The sequence below is a fragment of the Dipodomys ordii genome, unplaced genomic scaffold (genome assembly GCF_000151885.1).
Source record: "Dipodomys ordii isolate 6190 unplaced genomic scaffold, Dord_2.0 Scaffold95, whole genome shotgun sequence".
Taxonomy (NCBI): Eukaryota; Metazoa; Chordata; class Mammalia; order Rodentia; family Heteromyidae; genus Dipodomys; species Dipodomys ordii.
This window is the reverse complement of record NW_012267311.1, coordinates 1,702,800-1,725,537: the sequence shown is the minus strand read 5'-3', so window position 1 is coordinate 1,725,537 and position 22,738 is coordinate 1,702,800.

The following is a 22,738-nucleotide window of genomic DNA, read 5'->3' as shown; positions in this document are numbered from 1 at the left end:
AAGGAGGAGGCTACAATGCTTGATAAGAAATGTACTCATTATCTTGCCCATGTAATTGTAACCCCTCTGTATGGTATTTTCACAATAAAAAAAGAGTTGCCACTTGAGTTCTTATTTGTTCCAGTAAAAATAGTAAAACTGCATAGACTTACCATTCTAGCCACCAATTAATTTTGTTAGGTGCCCAAAAGGAGCAATGTATACATAAATGCACAAAAAAGATTTGCAATGATTTTGACAGCGGCATGTTACTTATTTTAAATAGTAAACAACTAATAAGCATTTTGACAGTTAAGAGAATATTTTATATTCATATATTGGAGTAGCACACAACACTGAGAAGAAATGAGTTATTATTGCACATGACATGATTAAGATCTTTAAGCTTAACATTGAGGGAAGAAAGTCAATGAATACAACTCCATTTAGAAGGACTCTATCAATGTACACCACTTATCTAGAATGGTTGGTAATGTGTGCTCCTGCTGGTATTGACAAAGGTTTGGATGCTGAGGAGGTTGGGTTCCTTGGTGCTGTCATATTATATGTTTAATCTTAGTAGTGATATATAGATGTACTTATTTTGTATATCATTTATAATTCAATAAAATATTTAAAAATCATTAGCTCCTAGACAACAGGGTGACATAATTGATCTTTAGTATTTTTGAAAGAAATGTCAAATCCCAAGATTCATAATAGAAATCTTACCTGCTTCCAGTTTTACTTTAAATAAAACATTTGAAATGCCTTTTGAAGGTGGGACAATAAATTAGTTTAAAATATTGATCATATTGCAATAGAAATCTGAACATTAGCCCCCTATGCACAGTATAAATCAGAGTGAGTGCTTATTTGAAGAAAATAATCTAGACATAATGAACCTTGAAGACATAAAATGTCAGAAATGATTACAGACCTTCATTCAAGTATCTGCAAAATATGCATAATGACACTTTCTTTTATTCCAAACAGAGGGCAGAACTGCTAATTTCTTTTCTGGTTTAAAATATAAGGCAAACTTATTTTGCTAAGTCATATTTAAAGGATAAATTGTATATATTCATGCTTAAATTGATTCTTAAACACCATTCTAGTAAAAAATTTCCCCTTAACTGTTGTGTGGGAAATTTATGGAATATCAAAACCATAAGGTACTATCTATGTCTTTACAAGTCTGTGAAGGAAGGACTGATTTTTTTTTCCATCGGTTTTGGGTTTGAACTCAGAGCCTGGGTGCTGTCCCTGAACTTCTTTGTGCTCAAGGGTAGTGCTCTACCACTTGAGCCACAGCGGTACTTCAGGTTTTTAAGTGGTTAATTGGAGATAAGAGTCTCACAGGGACTTTTCTGCCTGGGCTGGCTTCAAACTGTGATCCTTAGATCTCAGCCTCCTGAGTGGCTAGGATTACATACGTGAGCCACCATGCCTGGCAAGATTGATTTTTGATGGAAGATTTTGGCTGTCTCCTTAAGATCCAAGAATGATTGATAACATGGTAACTGTGAGTAGCCATTGGCGCTTATAAAGTAAAAAATAATAATGTGTTGTTTAAATAACAACACCCAGCGAAGTGTTAAACTTTAAAATGCTGCAAATAAATCAAACCAAGAAAGAATTTGGAGTACTTATAGACTTAAACACTAATAGCTTTTAACATTACTCTGGGAAGATGTTTTGTAGTTGATAAAAATTGGCTTTTGGTGATTGGTAATTATGAAAAGGCATGCCATTTATGCCTGAAGGAGACAAGGGGAGAAGAAAAATGGAGAGGGAAAGGGAGGGAGAGAAGACAGAGAGAGGGGGAAATAATAGGTGGAGTGTATAGGCGTCATTCCTTTTTGGAGGGAAAAAAGAAAAGGCAATTTCTACTTTTCCCTAAAAGTCTTTAAAAAGGAATATGAGAGGAAAAGTACTTTTTCTAATTGCAAAAATCAAGTCATTTTATTTGAACACCACCTTTCTCTGTCTCTCTCTGTCTCTTTGTCTCTCTGTCTCTCTCTCTCTCTCTGTGTATGTGGGTGTGCGTGCATGCGCTGGAACTCAGGGCCTGGGCACTCTCCCTTAGTTTTTTGGCTCAAGGCTAGCACTCCACCACTTGAATCACAGCTCTACTTCCACATTTTTGCTGGCTTTTGGAGATAAGACTCATGAATTTTCCTACCCAGGCTGGCTTTGAACCATGATCCTCAGATCTCAGCCTCCTGGATAGCTAGCTATGAGCAATGGGCTTGAGGCAAGACTTACATCCTTTAGAAGTACTCCATGTGAAATCTCCCATTTTCATCCACCTGCTTGGCCATCTTCTGGTAGGGCTCCCACCTGATGTCTTCCAAATATTGTATATATTTCAGCTTTCTCCTCTCCCACATCCATTCTTCCCCCCAAAGCCAAAGGCATTATGAGTTCTCATGCTTACTATTCTTGAATGAAGTTTCACTGCATGGATGTTGGAGGCCTGAAGATCTGTGCGATATCAGTTTCTATTTGCTTCCCCAGATGCATCTCACAGGGCTACCCTGTCTTAGGCCACTCCAGCACAATGAATTTACAGTCTCTCACATACTCCCCTTCCAGCCCCTGTTCAGACATGAGATTGTCTACCTCTCATACTTTTCTTCTCATTCGGTCTAACTCATGTCTCTCCAGTACCTTTGTAGCACAGTGTAGGAATGGTGTATCTTGTTGTTTCAAATCTACCTTTCTTCAATAAAAAGCAATCTCTGTGAGGCAAAGTAGTTGATTATTTCAGTTTTCATTGCATTTCTAGTGAGTAAGACAATGTGTGACAAGCAAGTGCTTGACAGATGTCAACCTCATAAATTGGATACAAAATAACCATTAGAGTAACAAATTGCTGGTTTCATCTTATTATCTGTTCATTTAAAATGTCTGCTCAAATTTAGTTGTAGTACAAAATTCAATTCTGCTTCTTCTCCACTTAACCTCTGGGTATAGAATTTTGAAAGTAAAGAAGATAAATATCATGGAGTTCAAATATTCCATTATAGATAAGAACACTAAGGTTCAGAAGAGGACAGGAGATGTTGACCTACTTGGGACTTTCCCATGTTAAGGATCTTTGTGAGATGATTTATCTATCTCATGTTAAGCATTTGTGAAATCATCTTAGTCAATGGCTTGTAGTCATTGCATTTCCCCTTGAATTCTTGTGGGAGAAATGAACCCCCATGAGTGCAATGTAGTATAATAGTTCCATAATATGATGTAATATTTCTGTGTAATATAGTGTAATATATAGTATAATATTTCTATATATTATGTTGCAATATTTCTATATAATAGCATGATATTTTACAGAATGCAATATATACAGGGCATAAATTAGCCTTCCTATATTAACACACATCATAAAAATTAAATCTTAAAAATGGCACTTTGCAGCAGACATAATTTTTCAAATATAAATATGTTTCCAGATCATGTGCAGCAAGGCTTTTAAGGCATAATTTCCGTTTTCATTAATGCATGTTGAACATCATCAATTAAATCAGACAGTTCCTTTCCAGGTGCTTTCTAATTCGTCTATGATGTTTTAATTATGCCTATTTCCAATTTCCCTAACACTTAGTGTTTATATATTTCCCTTAAAATGTATTTGCTTTCTGACAGAATCTCAGAATGGCTATGCACAGAATGAGATTTTTCTTTCTAAATACTGGGTGCTCTTATTGAACTGTTGGTTACTGGATAGTACCAAGTCTCAGCATCCTTCAGAACCTGTGGTTTTCTTCCCTGGCAAGAACTCCTGTAGCAACCTATGCCTTTGTACTCTATGTGCATGCTTCTCTTGCTGCTACTACCTCCATCAGTCCCTCTGTTTTTCACAGCTAAATCTGACTCATGGTTTGGGTCAGAGATTAGACATAGAACCTTGGGGACTATGAGGGTGGGCTAAAAACTCTCCAAGTTCCCAGAGTTCTCAGACTTTCTCCATCACAGACATCATCAAAGTATACTGCCAAAAGTCAGCAATTCTTCTGTGTGCCCCAAGAAGTCAGAGTCTTAGTGGGTTTATTCTGGGTTCATTGTATATCTAACATGGAATGTTGTTCCATCATTGCACATTAATCGTGTGTTGCATAAAGACATCTCATTTAACCACATAATTTAGTTATACATGTAATAATGAAATTTATTATAAAAATCCATTTTATAAAAGTAATTGTCCCACAGACTCTGAAATAGTCATTATTTAAAAAATACTCTTAAAGGGCAAAGCTCCTGTCAATACTCACTGTCTGTTGTTAAGACCTAACAAGTCACAGGAATTATATGATACTAATGCCAATTAAAAATTATCATCTTTTGCACCATGCTAATAGAGATATAAAATCAGAATAGGAATTATTTTTATGTTTGTAACTTTAAGGTACCTTAAATTTGAATTTCCATAATTCTCAATGGCACCTACAACAAAATCTAAAAATCAGAAATTCACTAGCATTTTATTTTAGCTCATCTTTATTTTTATTTTTACTTTTTTTTTGCCAGTACTAGGGCTTGGCTTTGACACTGGTCCTGAGCTTTTGTGCTCAAGACTAGTGTTCTACCCCTTGAACCACAACTTCACTTCAGGGGTGTGTGTGTGTGTGTGTGTGTGTGTGTGTGTTTGTGGTTCATTGGAAATTAGAGTCTCATGGATATTTTCTGCCTGAGCTGGCTTTGAACTGAGATCCTTAGATCTCAGCCTCCTGAGTAGATAAGATTACAGGTGTGACAAAAAATAAAATACCTATGAGTTAACTAAAGAAGTAAAGGACCTCTATGATGAAACTATAAAAACCTGATAAAGGAAATTAAAGCAGAACTTAGGAAATGGAAAAACCTCCCATGCTCCTGGATTGGGAGGATCAACATGGTGAAAATGGCAATAATTCCAAAGGTTATCTACAAATTCAATGAGATACCTATCAATATTCCAACCTCATTCTTCAAGGAAATAGAAGAGGCAATCCAAAAATTCATATAGAACAATAAAAGACTCCGAATAGCAAAAACAATCCTCAACAGAAAGAACAGTGCTGGAGGAATATTAATACCAAATGTCAAACTCTACTACTAAGCCATAGTAATCAAAACAGCTTGATACTGGCACAAAAACAGACCTGACCACCAATGGAATAGAACTGAAGACCCAGAAATGAAACCACAGACCTATAGCCACCTAATCTTCAATAAGGGAGCTAAAAAATAGAATCTAAGAAAGATATCCTCTTAGTAAATGGTGCTGGCAAAACTGGTTAAACACCTGTAGAAAACTAAACTTAGATCCTTATATATCACCTTGTACCAGAATCAACTCCAAATGGATCAAAGACCTCAAAGTCAAAGCAGACAACCTGAAAACATTACAGGAAGGAAAGGAGAAACCCTAGGGCTCCTTGGCACAGGCTGAAATTTCTTAATAGAGATGAAGAAACACACAAAAAGAAAGGTTGGACAAATGGGTTTGCATGAAGCTGCAGAGCTTCTGCATGGCAAAGGATATAGCTAGAAAGATCAATAGAAAGCCCACTGATTGGGAGAAGATCCTCACTAGCCATACAATGGACAAGAGTCGCATATCTAAAATATACTTAGAACTCAAAAAATTAAATCCTCCAACAACAAATCCTCAAAGAAGCCACTGCTCAATAAATAAGTGGGCTAAAGATTTAAACAAAGGAGGAGGCAACAATGCTTGATAAGAAATGTACTCATTATCTTGCCCACATAATTGTAATCCCTCTATACAGTATTTTCACAATAAAAAAAAGAAATGTATTCATTATCTTGCTCCTGTAACTGTAACCCCTCTGTACAGCATTTTCTTTTTTTTTTTTTTGGGTCCAGTCGTGGGCCTGAACTCTGGGCCTGGGCGCTGTCCCTCAGCTCTTCAGCTCAAGGCTAGCGCTCTACCACTTGAGGCACAGCGCCACTTCCGGCTTTTTTCTTTTTGCTTATGTGGTGCTGAGGAATCGAACCCAGGGCCTCAGGCATGCAAGGCAAGCGCTCTACCACTGAGCCATCTTCCCAGCCCCTGTACAGCATTTTCACAATAAAAAAACTGATAAAAAAGAGAAACTTCACTAAAGTGGAAATAAGAATGTCCAATAGACATGAAGAAATGCTCAACTTCTCTAGCTGTAAAAGAAATGCAAATCAAAACAACATTGAGATTCTACCTCACCCCAGTTAGAATGGCTGTAATCAGGAAATCTAATAACAACAGATGCTGGAGAGGATGTGGCCAAAAGGGAACCCTACTGCATTGTTGGTGGGATTGTAAACTTGTTCAACTACTTTGGAAAGTAGTTTGGAGGGTCCTAAAAGACTCCACATAGAACTCCCCTATGACCCAGCAATCCCACTTCTGGGCATTGACCCAAATGATCACAAACAAGACCACACTAAAGCTACCAGCACAACTATGTTTATTGCAGCATTATTTACCATATCTAAGATATGGAACCAACCCAGATGCCCCTCAGTAGATGAATGGATCAAGAAAATGTGGTATCTATTTCTATATCTATATATCTCACATTCTATGCCTCCATCAGAACAAATGACATCATCCCATTTGTTAGGAAATGGAAACACTTGGAAAAAATTGTATTAAGTGAAGTAATCCAGGCACAAAGAAACATAGGCCCCATGGTTTCCCTTATTTGCAATAACTAATATATGTCTAGGACAATCAGAAAAGTTCAAAAGCCATGTACATATGACCATATAAGATGATGTTAGGAATGTAAGATATAAGATGATGATAGGAATATAAATGGGTTTTTTCTTTCTTGCTATTGTTTTTAATGTATTTATAATGTACTACATTTTTTTTGTTTCTTTTGTATGTTTCTCCCCTATGGTATTCACTGTATTTGATTTTGGTGCCCTGCATCTGGTATATACATTTTTTCTAATTTGGGGAGGGAAAGGGAAAAAGCAAAATGTTTAAATAGGGATACAGGTTGACGCATTGTAACAATGAGATATACAAGACACTATGTTGAAAACGAACTTTACAACATGGGGGGGTTAGGGGGGGTGGAGGGGTGGGGTGGTAAAGGGGTGGGGTGGGAGTAGTGGTGGGAGGGGGTGGAGGGAGTAGTTGGGGAGGTGGGGAAAGAGGGGAAGGGACGGTAGGGGAAAAACCAAGGAGAAGGCATCAATGCCCAATAGGAAATGTACTCATTACCTTACTCATGTAACTATATCCCCTCTGTACAGTGTTTCTTTCTTTTATTGTGAAAATACCGTACAGAGGAGTTACAATTACATGGGCAAGGTAGTGAGTACATTTCTTATCAAGCATTGTAGCCTCCTCCTTTGTTTCCCCTTCCCATCCCTTCTCATCCTCCCCCCCACCCAATGTCCCCCCCCCACAAGTTGTAAAGTTCGTTTTCGACATGACAACTTGCTCTGTACAGTGTTTTATAGTAAAAATGTATAAAAAAGATTACACGTGTGAGCCTCAGGAAGCTTGGCTCACGTATTTTAATAATCGTGTCTCCTCTCTCTTGACCACAATTGATCAGCACAGGCTAGGCCTCATAATCCTTTTGTTTGTGTCTATAACTGAAGAGGCCATATATTTTAATTTCCCCATTGTCTTATAATAATTATTTAATGTTCTATTTTTTACTTTTGTGTTTCTATTTAAATGACAAATTAAATCACCCTTCTCCTTATAAAATTAAAAATAAGGAAGAGCCTGAGTTGTTTGCCACCGTGAATTCTTCTTACAGTTTCCTTGGCTGACAGCAAAGGGGAGATGTAGATCCTGTGGCAGTTATGCTTGTACACAGTAACTTGCCTTGTCATTTCAAGACTGATGCTTAAAGTCCTTTGAGGGAAAGCAGAGAAGCCCTTGAAGGCGGAATGTTTGCACTGAGCTTTGCCTGTTGCTGACTAGATGTGAGGCTAAGTGGTCATAGTCTCATACCACACACCTCTGGCATCTTGTTCACCAAGACTTGAGTGTGAGGAAACAGCATCTATTCAGGCCAAAATCGGCCCTGTGCCATTCACTATGGCTGTGCCTTTCACCATTAGCTCCTTCAGTTTTCTATCAACTTCCTAGGGATGGATATATTTATGACAGATTTGTTGATGCAGAAACTAAGGCTTAGTCAGGGGAGACAAACTTCCAATGATCAGTGGACACACTAATCATTGGAAACTAATATTTGAATATGGGTTTGATTGCTTTGGCATCTGCAAGGGTAGAGAGCATGGGTGATGCCACCCATTATTTGTGTGTGAGTTGTCACTTGTAAGGGTATGCGCCAGTATCTAATCCACCTCTTTCTCCCAAACTAAATGTTCTGGGGACAAAATAAAGCTAAGTACAAAGCTGCATCTGTGCTTCAATTCCAATTTCTGAGGATGGGCATTTTCCCTAAAAGGTTCAGACTCATCTTACGCCACACACATATCTTACTCTCTGTTCCAAGCAGATGGAGTTCTCTCCATCCTTGAGACCAAACACTCTATAATCCACTCCTGTTGAAACTCTCTTCTGCCATTGTAGCCTGTGTTTTGCTGTTCTATGACTAAATGATAACATCTCAAACAAGGTTTACCCTGTCTTTTCAGACAAGAGTAATGCCATTGTCACTTCCTGCTATACATCTGCTTAAAGTGTAACCAAAGTCACTTGGAAGAATCTTTCTGTATTTAACAATGTCCATGGTCATGAACATAAGCAAACCCCCAAAGCATGGCTTACATATGTTGGAAAGACTTTGTGCTTATTTTGAACCCATGAAGACAAAAAAGAGTAGTGAATATGCCCTACTATACTATGGAATGATTTCGTTTTATTTGCAATAAGGTTCACCAAAAGCTTAATTAGCACTCTTTAGAGCAAAGAAATAATGTCTGACATGATTCACCTATCTGGGACAAAATTAAAAAGAAAAATGTAAGGTGTGAAGACTTGAAGGCACTCAGAATGTATCAATTATTTATATTAGCATTCATTATCTGACTAAAAGGCAGTATAAAGGCTTTGGGGAATTGTAGGGTTCAAATAATTTCTCTCTAATTATTCTAATTTACTGTAATTAAGACACTAAAATAATCCTGAGAGAAAGCAATAATGTCTTTTAATATCAACTGAGAGGGGAAAAAGCTATTCTGCATTTTAGCTTTATTTACTCTAGCTTTCCAATGTGACAGAAAAGACTGATCTTGACTTATAAAAGTTTTTTAAATTATGGGATTTCATAACTTGTAATGTAAAACTAGATGAAATACAACTTGAATTTTGAACACTTGAGCCTATAAAATATTTATAAATTCATAAATTCTATCATATCAGTGCTCAATATCTAAACTCAATCAAGAGCCTGGCCTTTGGAAAAAGGGAACTCTCAATACATGTTCTCAGAATTTTAACAGAAAAAAATACAAATGTGAGAGTTAGATATCTTCTCTCTAAGAATCATTTTCAGTTGATAAGAAAGTTTTGGTAGACAGACTTACCATAGCTATAAAGGATGATATTTATTAGTTATCAAACCAATAAAACCATCAAAGTTTAAATTTCTTTACATATATTTGAGCAGTTTCTAGATTTCCATTTTTTCCACAAAGTAACTACAATTATTTGGACTATTGATATAAATATCCTGGTGGCACATTTCTCTTTTTGGTTCTGGTCCTGGGCCCTGAACTCAGGGCCTGGGCTCTGTCTCTCAGCTCTTCAGCTCAAGGCTAGCGCTCTACCACTTGAGACACAGCGCCACTTCTAGCTTTTTTTTCTGCTTATGTGGTGCTGAGGAATCGAACCCAGGGCCTCAGGCACGCAAGGCAAGCACTCTACCACTGAGTCACCTTCCCAGCCCTGTGGTGGCACATTTCTGAAGGAGCAGATTTTATGAGTTGTTTATTGTTTTCCAAAGTGTTTTAAACCAATTTCACATGAACCAGTCAGCCTGAGTTCCTATTGCTTCATAAGCTTCCTAGTACTTGATAAAAGGAAGATATATTTTAATTTTTTTCTAATAGGTGAGTGTTATCTAAAGAGAAATGACGGTGGTATATATGTATAAAGTATATATACATACATGCATATATACATGCATATATACTGTATGCATTTGGTTGGGATGTATTCAAATTAGAACTGCATATATCCCAAGAAAGAGCTGGAGTATGAAAGTGATTAGCTCATAAAACAGGATAAATAGACAAATCTATAAACATGCTAGGAACTGATGCTGAACAGAGAGCTGGGCTAAGACATAGTATATATAATAACAGTGAAATACCCCACTGTGTATGATGGTTACATCCCCAAATCACAAATATTTGTGGCAGAGAAGTCATTTTTTATATACCAGAAATATGCTTAAGCAGAATAATATCCTGAATAGGAAATGTATTTCAGCAGATTGATTTTTGTATGTTTAGTTACTGAGAAAGAGGTAGTGATTGGAAGAGAGTTATTTATGAGCTACAGTTCATAAGCTGATATTTGTGTCTCTCTGTGTACGTATTTGTATGTCACTCTGTATAAGTACAGATGTATGTTTTGTCAGATGAAAGAAAAATACTGGAAGTATTACATTATACAAAGTAGATGAGGCATATAATTTATTTGCCAAACCTGTAACAGAAAAATTGGTAAATGCATAGTTTATCAACTGCTCACTTAGCATTCTGATTTCAATATTAATCTTAACTATTTATTCCAAGTATCACTACTCTGAAATGCAAGCCATAATCATCAGTTGTTCTTTATATTTATCTAATTAGCTAAAATAAGGAAACATTCTGTTGTTGAATAAGAAACTATGATCTAGCACCTAAATAAAGCTGTGATTTTTACATTGAGACAGATACAGTGGGATATATAACTCTGAAATTTTATTATGAAGCACCAATGGTTGTATTTTTATGAACTTATTGAAAAATCAAAGCCTTGTAAATATTTTGATCAACAAATGATTATTTCTTTATATAAACATATATATTTTAAAATTATATATTCATTCAATATATGTATATGAAAAATGGAACCAGGTAAATTGAGGGGATGGTGGGATTAGTAATGATGGAGGAGAATGATGAACTGGATGACATTGTAGTTACAGACTTGTTGAATTGAAAACTTTTTGTACAATTAAAGATCATAAAATTGTATATATACATATATTTAAATTAGGCTTACTAATTTTAAAAATAATTGAATGCCCTTTGTACAACTACTTAAAGATCATAAAATTATATAAATAAAGAAAATATGTATTTAAAATTAGGCTTACTAAATAGATCCTAGTTTTGATTCAATTTTCTTAGCATTTAATAGATGACAAGAATTTCTCCATGCATGGAGTAAGTGTGATATGAAGCAGAATTGTTGGAAATCACTTAAATGATGGGAGCTATTAAAATAACAAAGTTTCCTATTAACTTTTGAAGATACACTCTGAGACTAGTGTAATAGTCTGAGATGTATTTATAGAGATCCAAATACTCAGCCACTAGTGTGTGGGTATGTGAGTGTGGGTGCGTGCATGCGTGTGTGTGTGTGTGTGTGTGTGTGTGTGTGTGTGGTGTGCCGAAACTGGGTCTTAAACTCAGGGCTTGGGCACTATCCCTTAGCTTGCTTTCTACTACTAGCCATAGCTCCACTTCTGGCTTTTTGGTGGTTAAGTGGAGATAAGAATCCCACAGACTTTCCTGCCTGGGCTGACTTTGAATCATGATTGTCAGACTTGTCTCCTGAGTATCTGTGATTACAGGCGTAAGCCACTGGTGCCTGGCTCCACACGAGTTTTAAAAAGAAATTACTTTAAACCCTGTACCAATGACTCATGTGTGCAATTTAAAAGCCAGAAGGATTATGGTTTGAGGCCAGACTAGGCTAAAGATATATTAACCCCATCTCAACCATAGGTATGGTGAGAATGCAACTGTAATCCCAGTTACGCATGAGGCTGAGATTGGGAGGATTGCAGTTTTTGGCCAGTGTGAGGAAAAATGTTCACAAGATGTCATCTCAGGAGAAAAAGCTTAGGGTGGTGATGTATGCTTGCTACCTTAGCTATAGCAGAAGGTGTAACTAGGAGGATCGTAGTCTAGGCCAGCCTAGACACAAAAATATTCTTGTAATAGCAAATGCCTTTCATTTACTAAAGCATTTGTTTTAATTGTGAGAATACCGTACAGAGGAGTTACAATTACATGGGCAAGATAACGAGTACATTTCTTATCAAGCATTGTTGCCTCCTCTTTGTTTCCCCTTCCCATCCCTTCCCATACTCCTCCTCTCCCCCCACCCAATACTCAGCCCCCCCCACCAAAGTTGTAAGGTTGGTTTTTTTGACATAACGACTTGTACATCTCATTGTTGCAATGGGTCCACCTGTATCCCTAGTTAAACGATTTGTTTTTTCCCTTCCCCTCCACAAATTATATCAACATCATTAAAGCACATATTGTTTATTTATTTATTTTTGCCAGTCCTGAGGCTTGAACTCAGGGCCTGGACACTGTTCCCGAGCTCTTGCTCAAGGCTGACACTCTATCACTTGAGCCACAGCGCCACTTCTGGCTTTTTCTGTTTATGTGGTACTGAGGAATTGAACCCAGGGCTTCATGCATGCTAGGCAAGCACTCTACCACTAAGCCACATTCCCAGCCCAGCACATATCATTTACATTGATTGTATAATGAACTGTTTATGAGGAAATGTTTACAGAGATGAAATAACTCGACATTTCCCTCCCCTCCTTCCCTCCTTTCCTTCCTTCCTTCCTCCCTCCCTCCCTCCCTCCTTCCTTCTTTCATTCCTTCCTTCGTTCCTTCATTCCTTCCTTCCTTCCTTCTTGCTTGAAACCAGGTCTTACTATCATGCTACTTGCTCTAGTCTGCACTCAAACCCACAAATCCTCCTGCTTTTGTCTTCTAAGCATTGGGATTATAGGCATGTATCTCCATGCCTGGCTCAATTATCTTGTCTTGAAGATAAAATCTCCCCAGGGATCAATGTTGTTCTTTTTTCTCTTGACTTTTGTTGAGAATGGAATTTGAGAGAAAAACAAAGCTGCATTTTGGCAAGCCTTGCAAAAGAAAAGAAAAGGGGGACAAAAACCCTGCATGTTGTTGCAACTGGTGCCTTCTCTGTCTGAGCCTGAGCAGTCGAGTGTAACCTGTTCAATTTAGTAGTTGCCAAGTAGTAGGTTGTAATCTCCTTTAGATATTGAATTTCCCCTTTTAGGTCTGTAGGCATCTCTTTGTAGCCTATAATTTATATTAATATCTACAAGATCTTCGGCTAGACTTCCAGGTCTGTGAGTAGGGCATACAATATAATACATGAGTGTCCTTTGGTAGGTATACAATACCTATTTATTAATGATGATCTTTCCAATAATTTACTCTCCTTTTCCCAACTATGTAGGTTTCAGTTGTTTGGGAAAGTGAAAAGTGTGTTTCTTCCCAACAGAGAAAAACTGAATTTATCTTTAAGGGCTTATAGCTCCTGTGATTTCCTTCAATTTTTTTTCTAGGAGCTCTGCCAACCCTCAAGAGTCATATTTCACCTCACCTCAGTGCTCCCAGTGGAGATCTTCATTACTCTCTGGTAGCACTTGACTCAGTCTACTTGACTTTTAGAGTTTCTGCAAGGGAGTTTGCATTCTGGAGGAATGATTGTTATTCAAAGAAATTCTCTGGTCTCTGAACAGGGCGAAAGAGAGCAGAGATGCCTGAGAGCTGCTGCTTTTCTTCAAGAGCCTACACCTTAGCCTTGTACATGGAGAGTCTCATCTTGTCAGAATCTGTAGCAGACTTGGGCTTTGCACTAAGCAGATTGTCATGGACCTGCAAAGTCAGAACTTACATCACCCTATGTTAAAATCCTGGAGACAGTGAGACTACAGTTAACAGGGTACTGGTGGCAAGTCAAGAACCATGGTAACAAATGACACTAGAGAATGATAACTGAAAGGACTTCCTTTTCTCCATGCTGGGGTTGGACCACAATTCTTTCCCTTGCTAGGTTAGTTTCCTTCCTCTGGGTCAGTACTACATTGATATTACCTAACTTCTACCTCACGAGTCTCATTTTCCCATGGATCTATACTATGTGAATGCCTTCTGTTGACTTCTTCCTCCTTTATCCAGATTTTCCTTTGTTAACTTCATATTAAAACATTCTATGCATCGACAGCTAAGACATTGTTATTGCCCTTCAGTCTTAAGGTCTGTCTCTTAGATGTGATCTGAGAAAGGGTCTTATATGTTTCTTTCTTAGCTATGATAGTAATTCACAACTAATAGCCCTTTACAAATATTATATATATATATTTGTTTTCTAATAATGACATTATAGATTTCATAGGAGAGAACTTTAGTTTACATTTTTTTCCAGGCTGGAGTCTTGCACATATACTACTAGTGAGTGATGGGACATGGCCAGAAAAAAATCCATTTTAACTGTCATATTTTCATGTCCTTCAGCAAAATGACTTACATATAATAGGTTATCAAATTTTAATTTGAAAGTGTCATCCTTCTCAGTGAACATAATGGATCACTCTATTAAAACAAAACAAATTAGAAGTAATAATACCTAGAATTTTATCTTTCCAAAAACATCATCTCCATATTTCTAGGTTTCCTTATGCTTATCGATTATTTGAACAGCTATTTTGCAAAATTAAAATAGGGTTGGTATAACTTTGGACTCTTTTTCTGCCTTATTTCCATTTAGTTATGTCAAAATCTTTCTAAACTGTGATGCATTTTTATAATTATAATTTTAATGGTTGCATAATAATCCTTGGAGAGGATTAAATGTTATAATTTACATAACTATTTTTATATTTTCAGGCATTAAAACTGTTCCTAGCTCTCACTATTATAAAGAATACTGCAATGAATATCTTCATATTCATAGACTTTTTTATTTTTAGGTTATTGCTTTAGGATATATATATACACATATATATGTATAAATATATATATATATATTCAAAAGTGTGAGTAAATTTCCTTGTGATAGGATAAGGAAAGAATTGGGAAAGGAGCTATAAATAATCTGAGAACTAGTTTCTCAGTCAGAAATTATGTGTGTGTGGGGTTTGTCCTGGCAGGACTGCTTTAGGAACAAACAGATGATAGGAACAAAGACAAATCCCTCACCCTTCCCAAGGGAATCCTCCCTTGGCTTTACATCAACTCACGTCATGGAAAGTAAAGTGAGGGATAGTTTTATAAAAATGACATTTGGCCACTCATTCTGAGATTACATCACAAGTGAGAAATCTGTGGAGATGCACTTGCTTGGATCTTAACCTGATGATTCATCTTTGCCAACATGATTTGCTGCTTGAAAAGAAGACAGAAACTTTTCCTCCCAGTTCCCAGAGTGGAGCTGAGTAGAGTAGATGTTTGGCCTACCCTGAGTGTCCTTTTGTGGTGACACTAGGATAATAGTATAAATGTTCAGATGATCCTGATGATGAGTCAGGGATCTAGTCAATCAAAATTACTCTTTGCACAAGGTGGTGGAGATGCAGAGAGAGGTACAGAGATGTAAATGAAGAAAGGCAACATGTGGCTGGGCAGTTATGTCTGAACCGGAATTCAGAGTTCTGGGAATCCAGGTTTGGCCAATAAAAGGCTTTGCTGATACAGACTTCAAAAGAAATCTTGGAGCTACTCTTGAAGTGTGAGTAGACGTGAACTTATATTTGTTATTCTTTAAGCTAGACATATTTAAAAAATAAGGTAGGTGTCTCCCAATGTGAAAGATATTTTTCTTTATTATACTTCTATTGCAGTGACAAAAATAAAAGTACTAATGATTTCTATCTTTAGACAGATATCTTCTCTCTCCTGATATGTACCTGCAAAGTGGATCCTAATGGATTTTCTTAACATCAACCTCTTTCCTTAATAAATTATACAACTTTTGTATAGACAGATTTCTTTGATGAACATTGATGCAAAACTTCTCAACAAAATTTTGGCCAATCCACTTCAACAATTCATCCAAAAAATCATACACCACGATCAAACAGGATTCATTTCAGGGATGCAAAGCTGGTCCAATATATGCAAATCAATTAATATAATTCATCACATCCATGGGAGCAAGGATAAGAACCACATGGTTATTTCAATAGATGCAGAAAAAGCATTTGACAAGATCCAACACCCTTTTATGATGAAGGTTTTGGAAAATTAGGAATCCATGGAACATTCCTCAATACAATAAAGGCTGTATATGACAAACTTACAGCCAGCATTATACTTAATGGTGAAAAACTAAAGCCATTTCCTCTTAAGTCAGGAACAAGACAAGGATGTCCACTCTCTCCACTTCTCTTCAATCTAGTATTAGAATGCCTAGCTACAGCAATAAGACAAGATGCAAACATAAAGGGTATCCAAATAGGAAAAGAAGTAAAACTCTTCCTCTTTGCAGATGATATGATCTTGTATTTAAAGAATCCCATAGACTCCACTCCTAAATTACTCAAGGTGATTCAAAACTTTGGCAAAGTAGCAGGTTATAAAATTAATCCTCAAAAATCAATGGCTTTTCTGTATGCCAACAATGAGAAAAGTGTGGTTGAAATTAGGAAAGTAACTCCATTCTTAATAGCCACACAAAAAATAAAATACCAGGAATTAACTTAACAAAAGAAATGAAGGACCTCTATGATGAAAACTTTAAAAACCTGAAAAAGGAAATCAAAACAGAACTTAGAAAGTGCCAAAATTTCCCATGCTCCTGGATTGGAAAGATCAACATCGTGAAAATGGGAATACTTCCCAAGGCTATCTACAAATTCAATGTGATACTTATCAAAATTCCAACCTCATTCTTCAAGGAAATAGAAGAGGCAACCCAAAAATTCATATGGAACAATAAAAGACCCCGAATAGCAAAAATGATCCTCAACAGAAAGAACATTGCTGAAGGAATATCAATACCAAATTTCAAACTCTACTATAAAGACATAGTAATCAAAACAGCTTAGTACTGGCACAAGAACAAACTTCAGGACCAATGGAATAGAATTGAAAACCCAGAAATGAAACTACAGACCTATAGCCATCTAGTTTTCGATAAGGGAGATAAAATAATAGAATGGAAGAAAGACAGCTTCTTCAGTAAATGGTGCTGGCAAAATTGGTTAACTACTTGTAGAAAACTAAAGCTAGATCCTTATATATCACCCTGCACCAGAATCAACTCCAAGTGGATCAAAGACCTCGGAGTCAAAGGCACAGGCCTAAATCTTCTTAATAGAGACCTAGAAACACAACAAATCAAAGAAAGGTTGGACAGATGGGATTACATGAAGTTGCAGAGCTTCTGCATGGCAAAGGACATAGCTAGCAAGATCAATAGAAAGCCCACGGATTGGGAGAAGATCTTCACCAGCCATACAGTGGACAATGGTCTCATATCTAAAACATACCTTAAACTCAAAAAATTAAACCCCCCAACAACAAATCTTCAAAGAAACAACTGCCCAATAAATAAGTGGGCTAAAGACTTAAAGAGAAACTTCTCTGAAGAGGAAAGAAGGATGGCCAATAGACACATGAAGAAATGTTCAACCTCCCTAGCCATAAAAGAAATGCAAATCAAAGCAACATTGAGGTATCACCTCACCCCAGTTAGAATGGCCATAATCAAGAACTCAAATAACAACAGATGGTGGAGGGGATGTGGACAGAAGGGAACCTTACTGCATTGTTGGTGGGAGTGTAATTTTGTTCAACCACTTTGGAAAGCAGTATGTAGGTTCCTCAAAAGATTCCACATAGAGCTCCCCTATGACCCAGCGATCCCACTTTTGGGCATTTACCCAAATAATCACAAACTAGACCATGCTAAAGCTACCAGCATGACTATGTTTATTGCAGCATTATTTACTATAGCTAAGAAATGGAACCAACCCAGATGCCCCTCAGTAGATGAATGGATCAAGAAAATGTGGTATATATACACACAATGGAATTCTATGCCTCCATCAGAAAGAATGACATTGCCGCATTTGTTAGGAAATGGAAAGGCTTGGAACAAATTATATTAAGTAAAGTAAGCCAAGGCCAAAGAAACATAGGTTTCCCTTATTTGCATTATCTAGTATATGTCTGAGTCAAGCAGAAAAGGTCTGATAAGTTGATGTTAGGGAAATGAACCCTAAGATATGTATTCAAATTTTTTTTCTTTCATATGATTGTTTCTAACACATTTGTAAGATTATTTCTTTGTTGCTTTGTATGTCCCTCCCCCACAGTATAACCCCTGCTTTCACTGTATTTGATGTCGGTATAATTTGTGGAGGGGAAGGGGAAAAACAAATCGTTTAAATAGGGATACAGGTGGACCCATTGCAACAATGAGATGTACAAGTTGTTATGTCGAAAAAGAACTTTACAACTTTGGTGGGGTGGGGGGAGGTGGGAAAATTATGTGGGGGGGATTGGGGTTTGGTGTGGGGGGGAGAGGATTGGGTGGGTGGAAGGGCAGGGGGAGGATGGGAAGGGATGGGAAGAGGAAACAAAGGAGGAGGCTACAATGCTTGATAAGAAATGTACTCATTATCTTGCCCATGTAATTGTAACCCCTCTGTACAGTATTTTCACAATAAAAAACTTAAAAATAATAAATTATAGAACTTTTCAAGTTCAACCTATAAGGTTGTGCATTATCCTCTCAAGAGTTTTAAACCTACTTTATTGAGAACTATGATGACTCTTTCCTTCTGATTTCTCCAGACTAATTCTTCAAGAAGCATTTTTCAAAGCTTGGAGTCATTGCTGTATTTTCAGAATCCTAATTCTCTGAATACACTTTGCTTGTGCCCTGTGTGTTGATACAATTTATTTGGGTATAAGCCCATGGTCACACTTCCTCTTATCCACAACTTTGTGTAACATTGCTCTATTGCTTTCCAGCATCATTCCTGAAGACAAGAAATAGAAAGACAGCTTCCTAATTCTCCTTACCTTGAAAATAGTGATTTCATTTTCTTTATGGAAGCTTATGTGATTTATTTTGTCATTGCATTTCTAATCATCCCTGGGGATGTCTAACATGTGTACTTCATATTGATATTTATACTCTATACTCAGGGAAGGCCTTTTCTGTTTAAACAGTCAAGTTCAGGCATATTTTCTTTGATTGTTTTATTATGATTGCCTGACCTTCATATATTTTGTTTATATTTGGTCTTCTCAGTCTAGAAATACTCTCAGGTTCATGGTTAGTGTGATGGTTTTGGTATTTTATTTATTTATTTTGATTATTTTTGTGATCAGGGCATCAAATTCAAGGCAAGCTCGGTGCCTCTTGAGTCATGCTCCAGTTGCTGTGTCACTGAGCCATAACTTTCAACCACTACTTCATGTGATCATGGAAGTTGTCACCATGTTCTATCTGTGTTTGTCCTAACAAATGTGTCCTATCTTCTGAATTCCTGAGTTTCTACACATGGAAAAACCTTGAATTTTTATTGTGTTGAGTACTAGGAAATGCTTAGGAGATTTTTTTCCATTTCATTATTGATTATGACCTAAAAGGAACCAATTACTAAATAAAATGGACAATGTTCTCTAAGCCACTCTGGTATACTCAGAGATTTTAGTCACAAATTATTTTAGTCACGAATGCTCAGAACATAGATATCCATTAGGAATCTCCATTAGTAATCTCCTATTTATTAAAGTGGTTGTTACTGAACAATATTGTTACTGAACAATTGCTTTAATAAATAAATCTGCCTGTTTGAAAATAGGTGCATTCTAACACACTGTAGTAATCAGATCATGCTGAACTCAATCTATACCAATAATTGCATCTTATGACATATGATTAGTATTTTCTTAGATTCAATATCTTTTTCTGTTTTTTTTTCTTGTCTTTGCTATGGAAAAGAACATGTTTCTAAGCAACGTGCACAGTAGTCCCTTGGATTATTTCTACCCACTTTGGAACAGTATTTCAGTGTTTCAATACTTATTGTTCTTCAGCATCACTGGAACATCTTTAAAAGTATCATTGCCTGAACCATATCTTAGAATCATTAAACCTCTGGATCTCACCTGGGCATCAGTATTTTTCAGAAATATCTCAAATTGTTTTAGTTTGTATGGGAGTTGCGAACCATTGTCATAATAAAAGAGGAAAAGGAAGAGTTCTGTATTTGGGGTGTTATTGTTTTGTGTTTTACACAGAACTGTATTTGTGGCTATTTATTGCAGAACATGCCTAGGGAATAAGGTCAGTAAGGCTCTGGGTCAAACCTTTTCCAGGGGGCTGCAGCAGCCCTGGGCAGCTGTGCACACACACGAAGCTGTGCAGGGACTACAGAGCAGGGCTATGGATGCTTAGCAAATGTATCTGAGGACTTGAGTGCAATCTTGCCACTCAAGCAAAATAGAGCACATTGAAAACAAAAGATTATATTCAGTATTTATTTGCACGTGAAGGAGACTTCATTCAGGAAACAATAAGAATATTGTTTCTAGAAGATTAGCTGTAACTGCAAACTGCTTTAGGATTGCACCTCACAGTCTGCTCATCTAGAGGATTCCTGTGACTTAAATACTTTAAAGTTTGTATTGAAATAAGAACAGCATGTGATAGGACTTTTGTAAAAATAAGTCTCATATTCTATTTCCTCAGATGTTACTGATATGAGAATGATATAAGAATTTTATTTTAATTAATGAATTAGTCTATTATTATTTACTATTAATTACTACTAGTGCCAATACTGGGATTTGAACTCAGGGTCTTACCTCTTGCTTGGCTTTTCTTGCTCAAGGCTGCCACTCTACCACTTGAGCCACACCAGCACTTCTAGCTTTTTGATAGTTAATTGGAGGTAAGAGTCTTACAGCTTTTTCTGTGAGTCTCATGACTTTTCTATGGGCTACCTTTGAACCATAGTCCTCAAATCTCAGTCTAGGTAGAGTAACTAGGATTACAAACATGAGCCATCAGAACCCGGCCATAGGGACTAATTTTGGCTTACCAATATTTCCAGCTTGTGTTCAGAGGATTCTTTGTGTTAAAGCAATACACCTCATAGTTCTCCAAATAAGTATTTTCAAATACGTATTGCTAAAAAAAATAGAAGGAACATACTATAACACCTCTCTTTATTCCCTTCTTGTCCTTTCATTTTTGTCCTAGAGAATTTCAATGATAAAAATCAATCGGAAAAACAGGTTGAAAACACAGAGACAGTATTGTTTTAAAAGTTTAAAATGTCAAAAATATCAAATATTAAGTTAGAATGGTATTTCATACATGTATCAAACCAACAAGAATATTTGAGTACCTATCTGGAAATTGCTTATATTACTATTACTATGGCAAAGGAGTCTCCTTATCTGTTGGGAAAATGTCCCCAGATACAAGTTGATACCTGGAACTCTAAATAATGCCAAATATTGTATATGTACTGATTTCTTATACATATTTACATACCTCATGTTTATGTTAAAATTTATAACTGTTGCACAGCTACTAATAAAATAGAATGATCCAAACAAAATAGACCCAAAGGAAAACTGATCTCTTTCAAACCGTATCTTGGTCTTTATTCACCTTTCTTCTTATGATGATGTGAGATGATCCTTAATGAAATGCTTTATGGCTTCTCTTTGGCCTATCCAAATTTCCAGATTTGGTCATTATTAAATAAAATAAAGCTTTCTTGAAGACAAGGACTGCAAAACCTCCATAGTAGATCTGACAAATGAGACTGTTACTACATGATTAATGGGTGGGTGATGGATATAGCATGAACCTGAATTCCCCTTACAGAGAAATGATTTATGTCTGGATAGGACTGAGCAGAACGGTGGGAAACTTCCTCACGGTGCTCAGACTGGCATGCAATTAAAATTTCATGAATTGTTTTTTTTTTCTGGAATTCCTCATTTGGTGCTTTTATATAGGCTTATTACAGAGAGTAGATTCACAAGATTATGGAGGTTAAGAAGTTTCAGCATCTTCTGTCAGACCTCTGGAGACTTGGAAGAGCCAATAGTATAGTTTCAATAAAGACCTGAAACACAAAAGTTGATGGTGTGAGTTAGAGGGCTTGTGACTCAATTGCATTCCAAGCCTGAAGGTGGGAAAGGACCATGGGAACAGTTGACTGCTCTGGTGTAAGTCACCAGGCAGGAGGAATTCTTGTGTACTTGTGGTACGGTAGCCTGTCTGTTCAAATGATTGGATAAGCCTTAGTTGCATTGTAGAGAGCAATTTTCTCCATTTCCTTGATTCAAATGTTTTTCTCACTAAAAATAAAACAACAACAAGAACTAGTGGGATATTCACATACCAGTGATTATTGTCAAGTTCACGTAACAATTTAACCATCACAAAGATACTATTTTTTCTCCATTTTGTACCCATTGGAAGGATGCATAAAATCTTATGGGTGGCTCCCTTTCATAGTTTACTTTGATATTTCAAATGATTAGCTTCATTACAATTTGAAAGTAGAAGCAGATTTATACATTGCTTCAAAACCGTTCAATTGATTTGCTGCATGGGAGTCATCATCTGTGCCTGGATTCTTGGGTATTTTGAAGGAAAAGGAAATATCAGTGGCAGCACTGTGGATCAGCTCGAAGCAACAGGACTGTCAAACCCTTCAAAAAGATGTGGCTGGAATCAAGAAGTGCCAAAGAAGAAATGGGGAAACAATCATGTTTTTGCTACAGCGGTTGG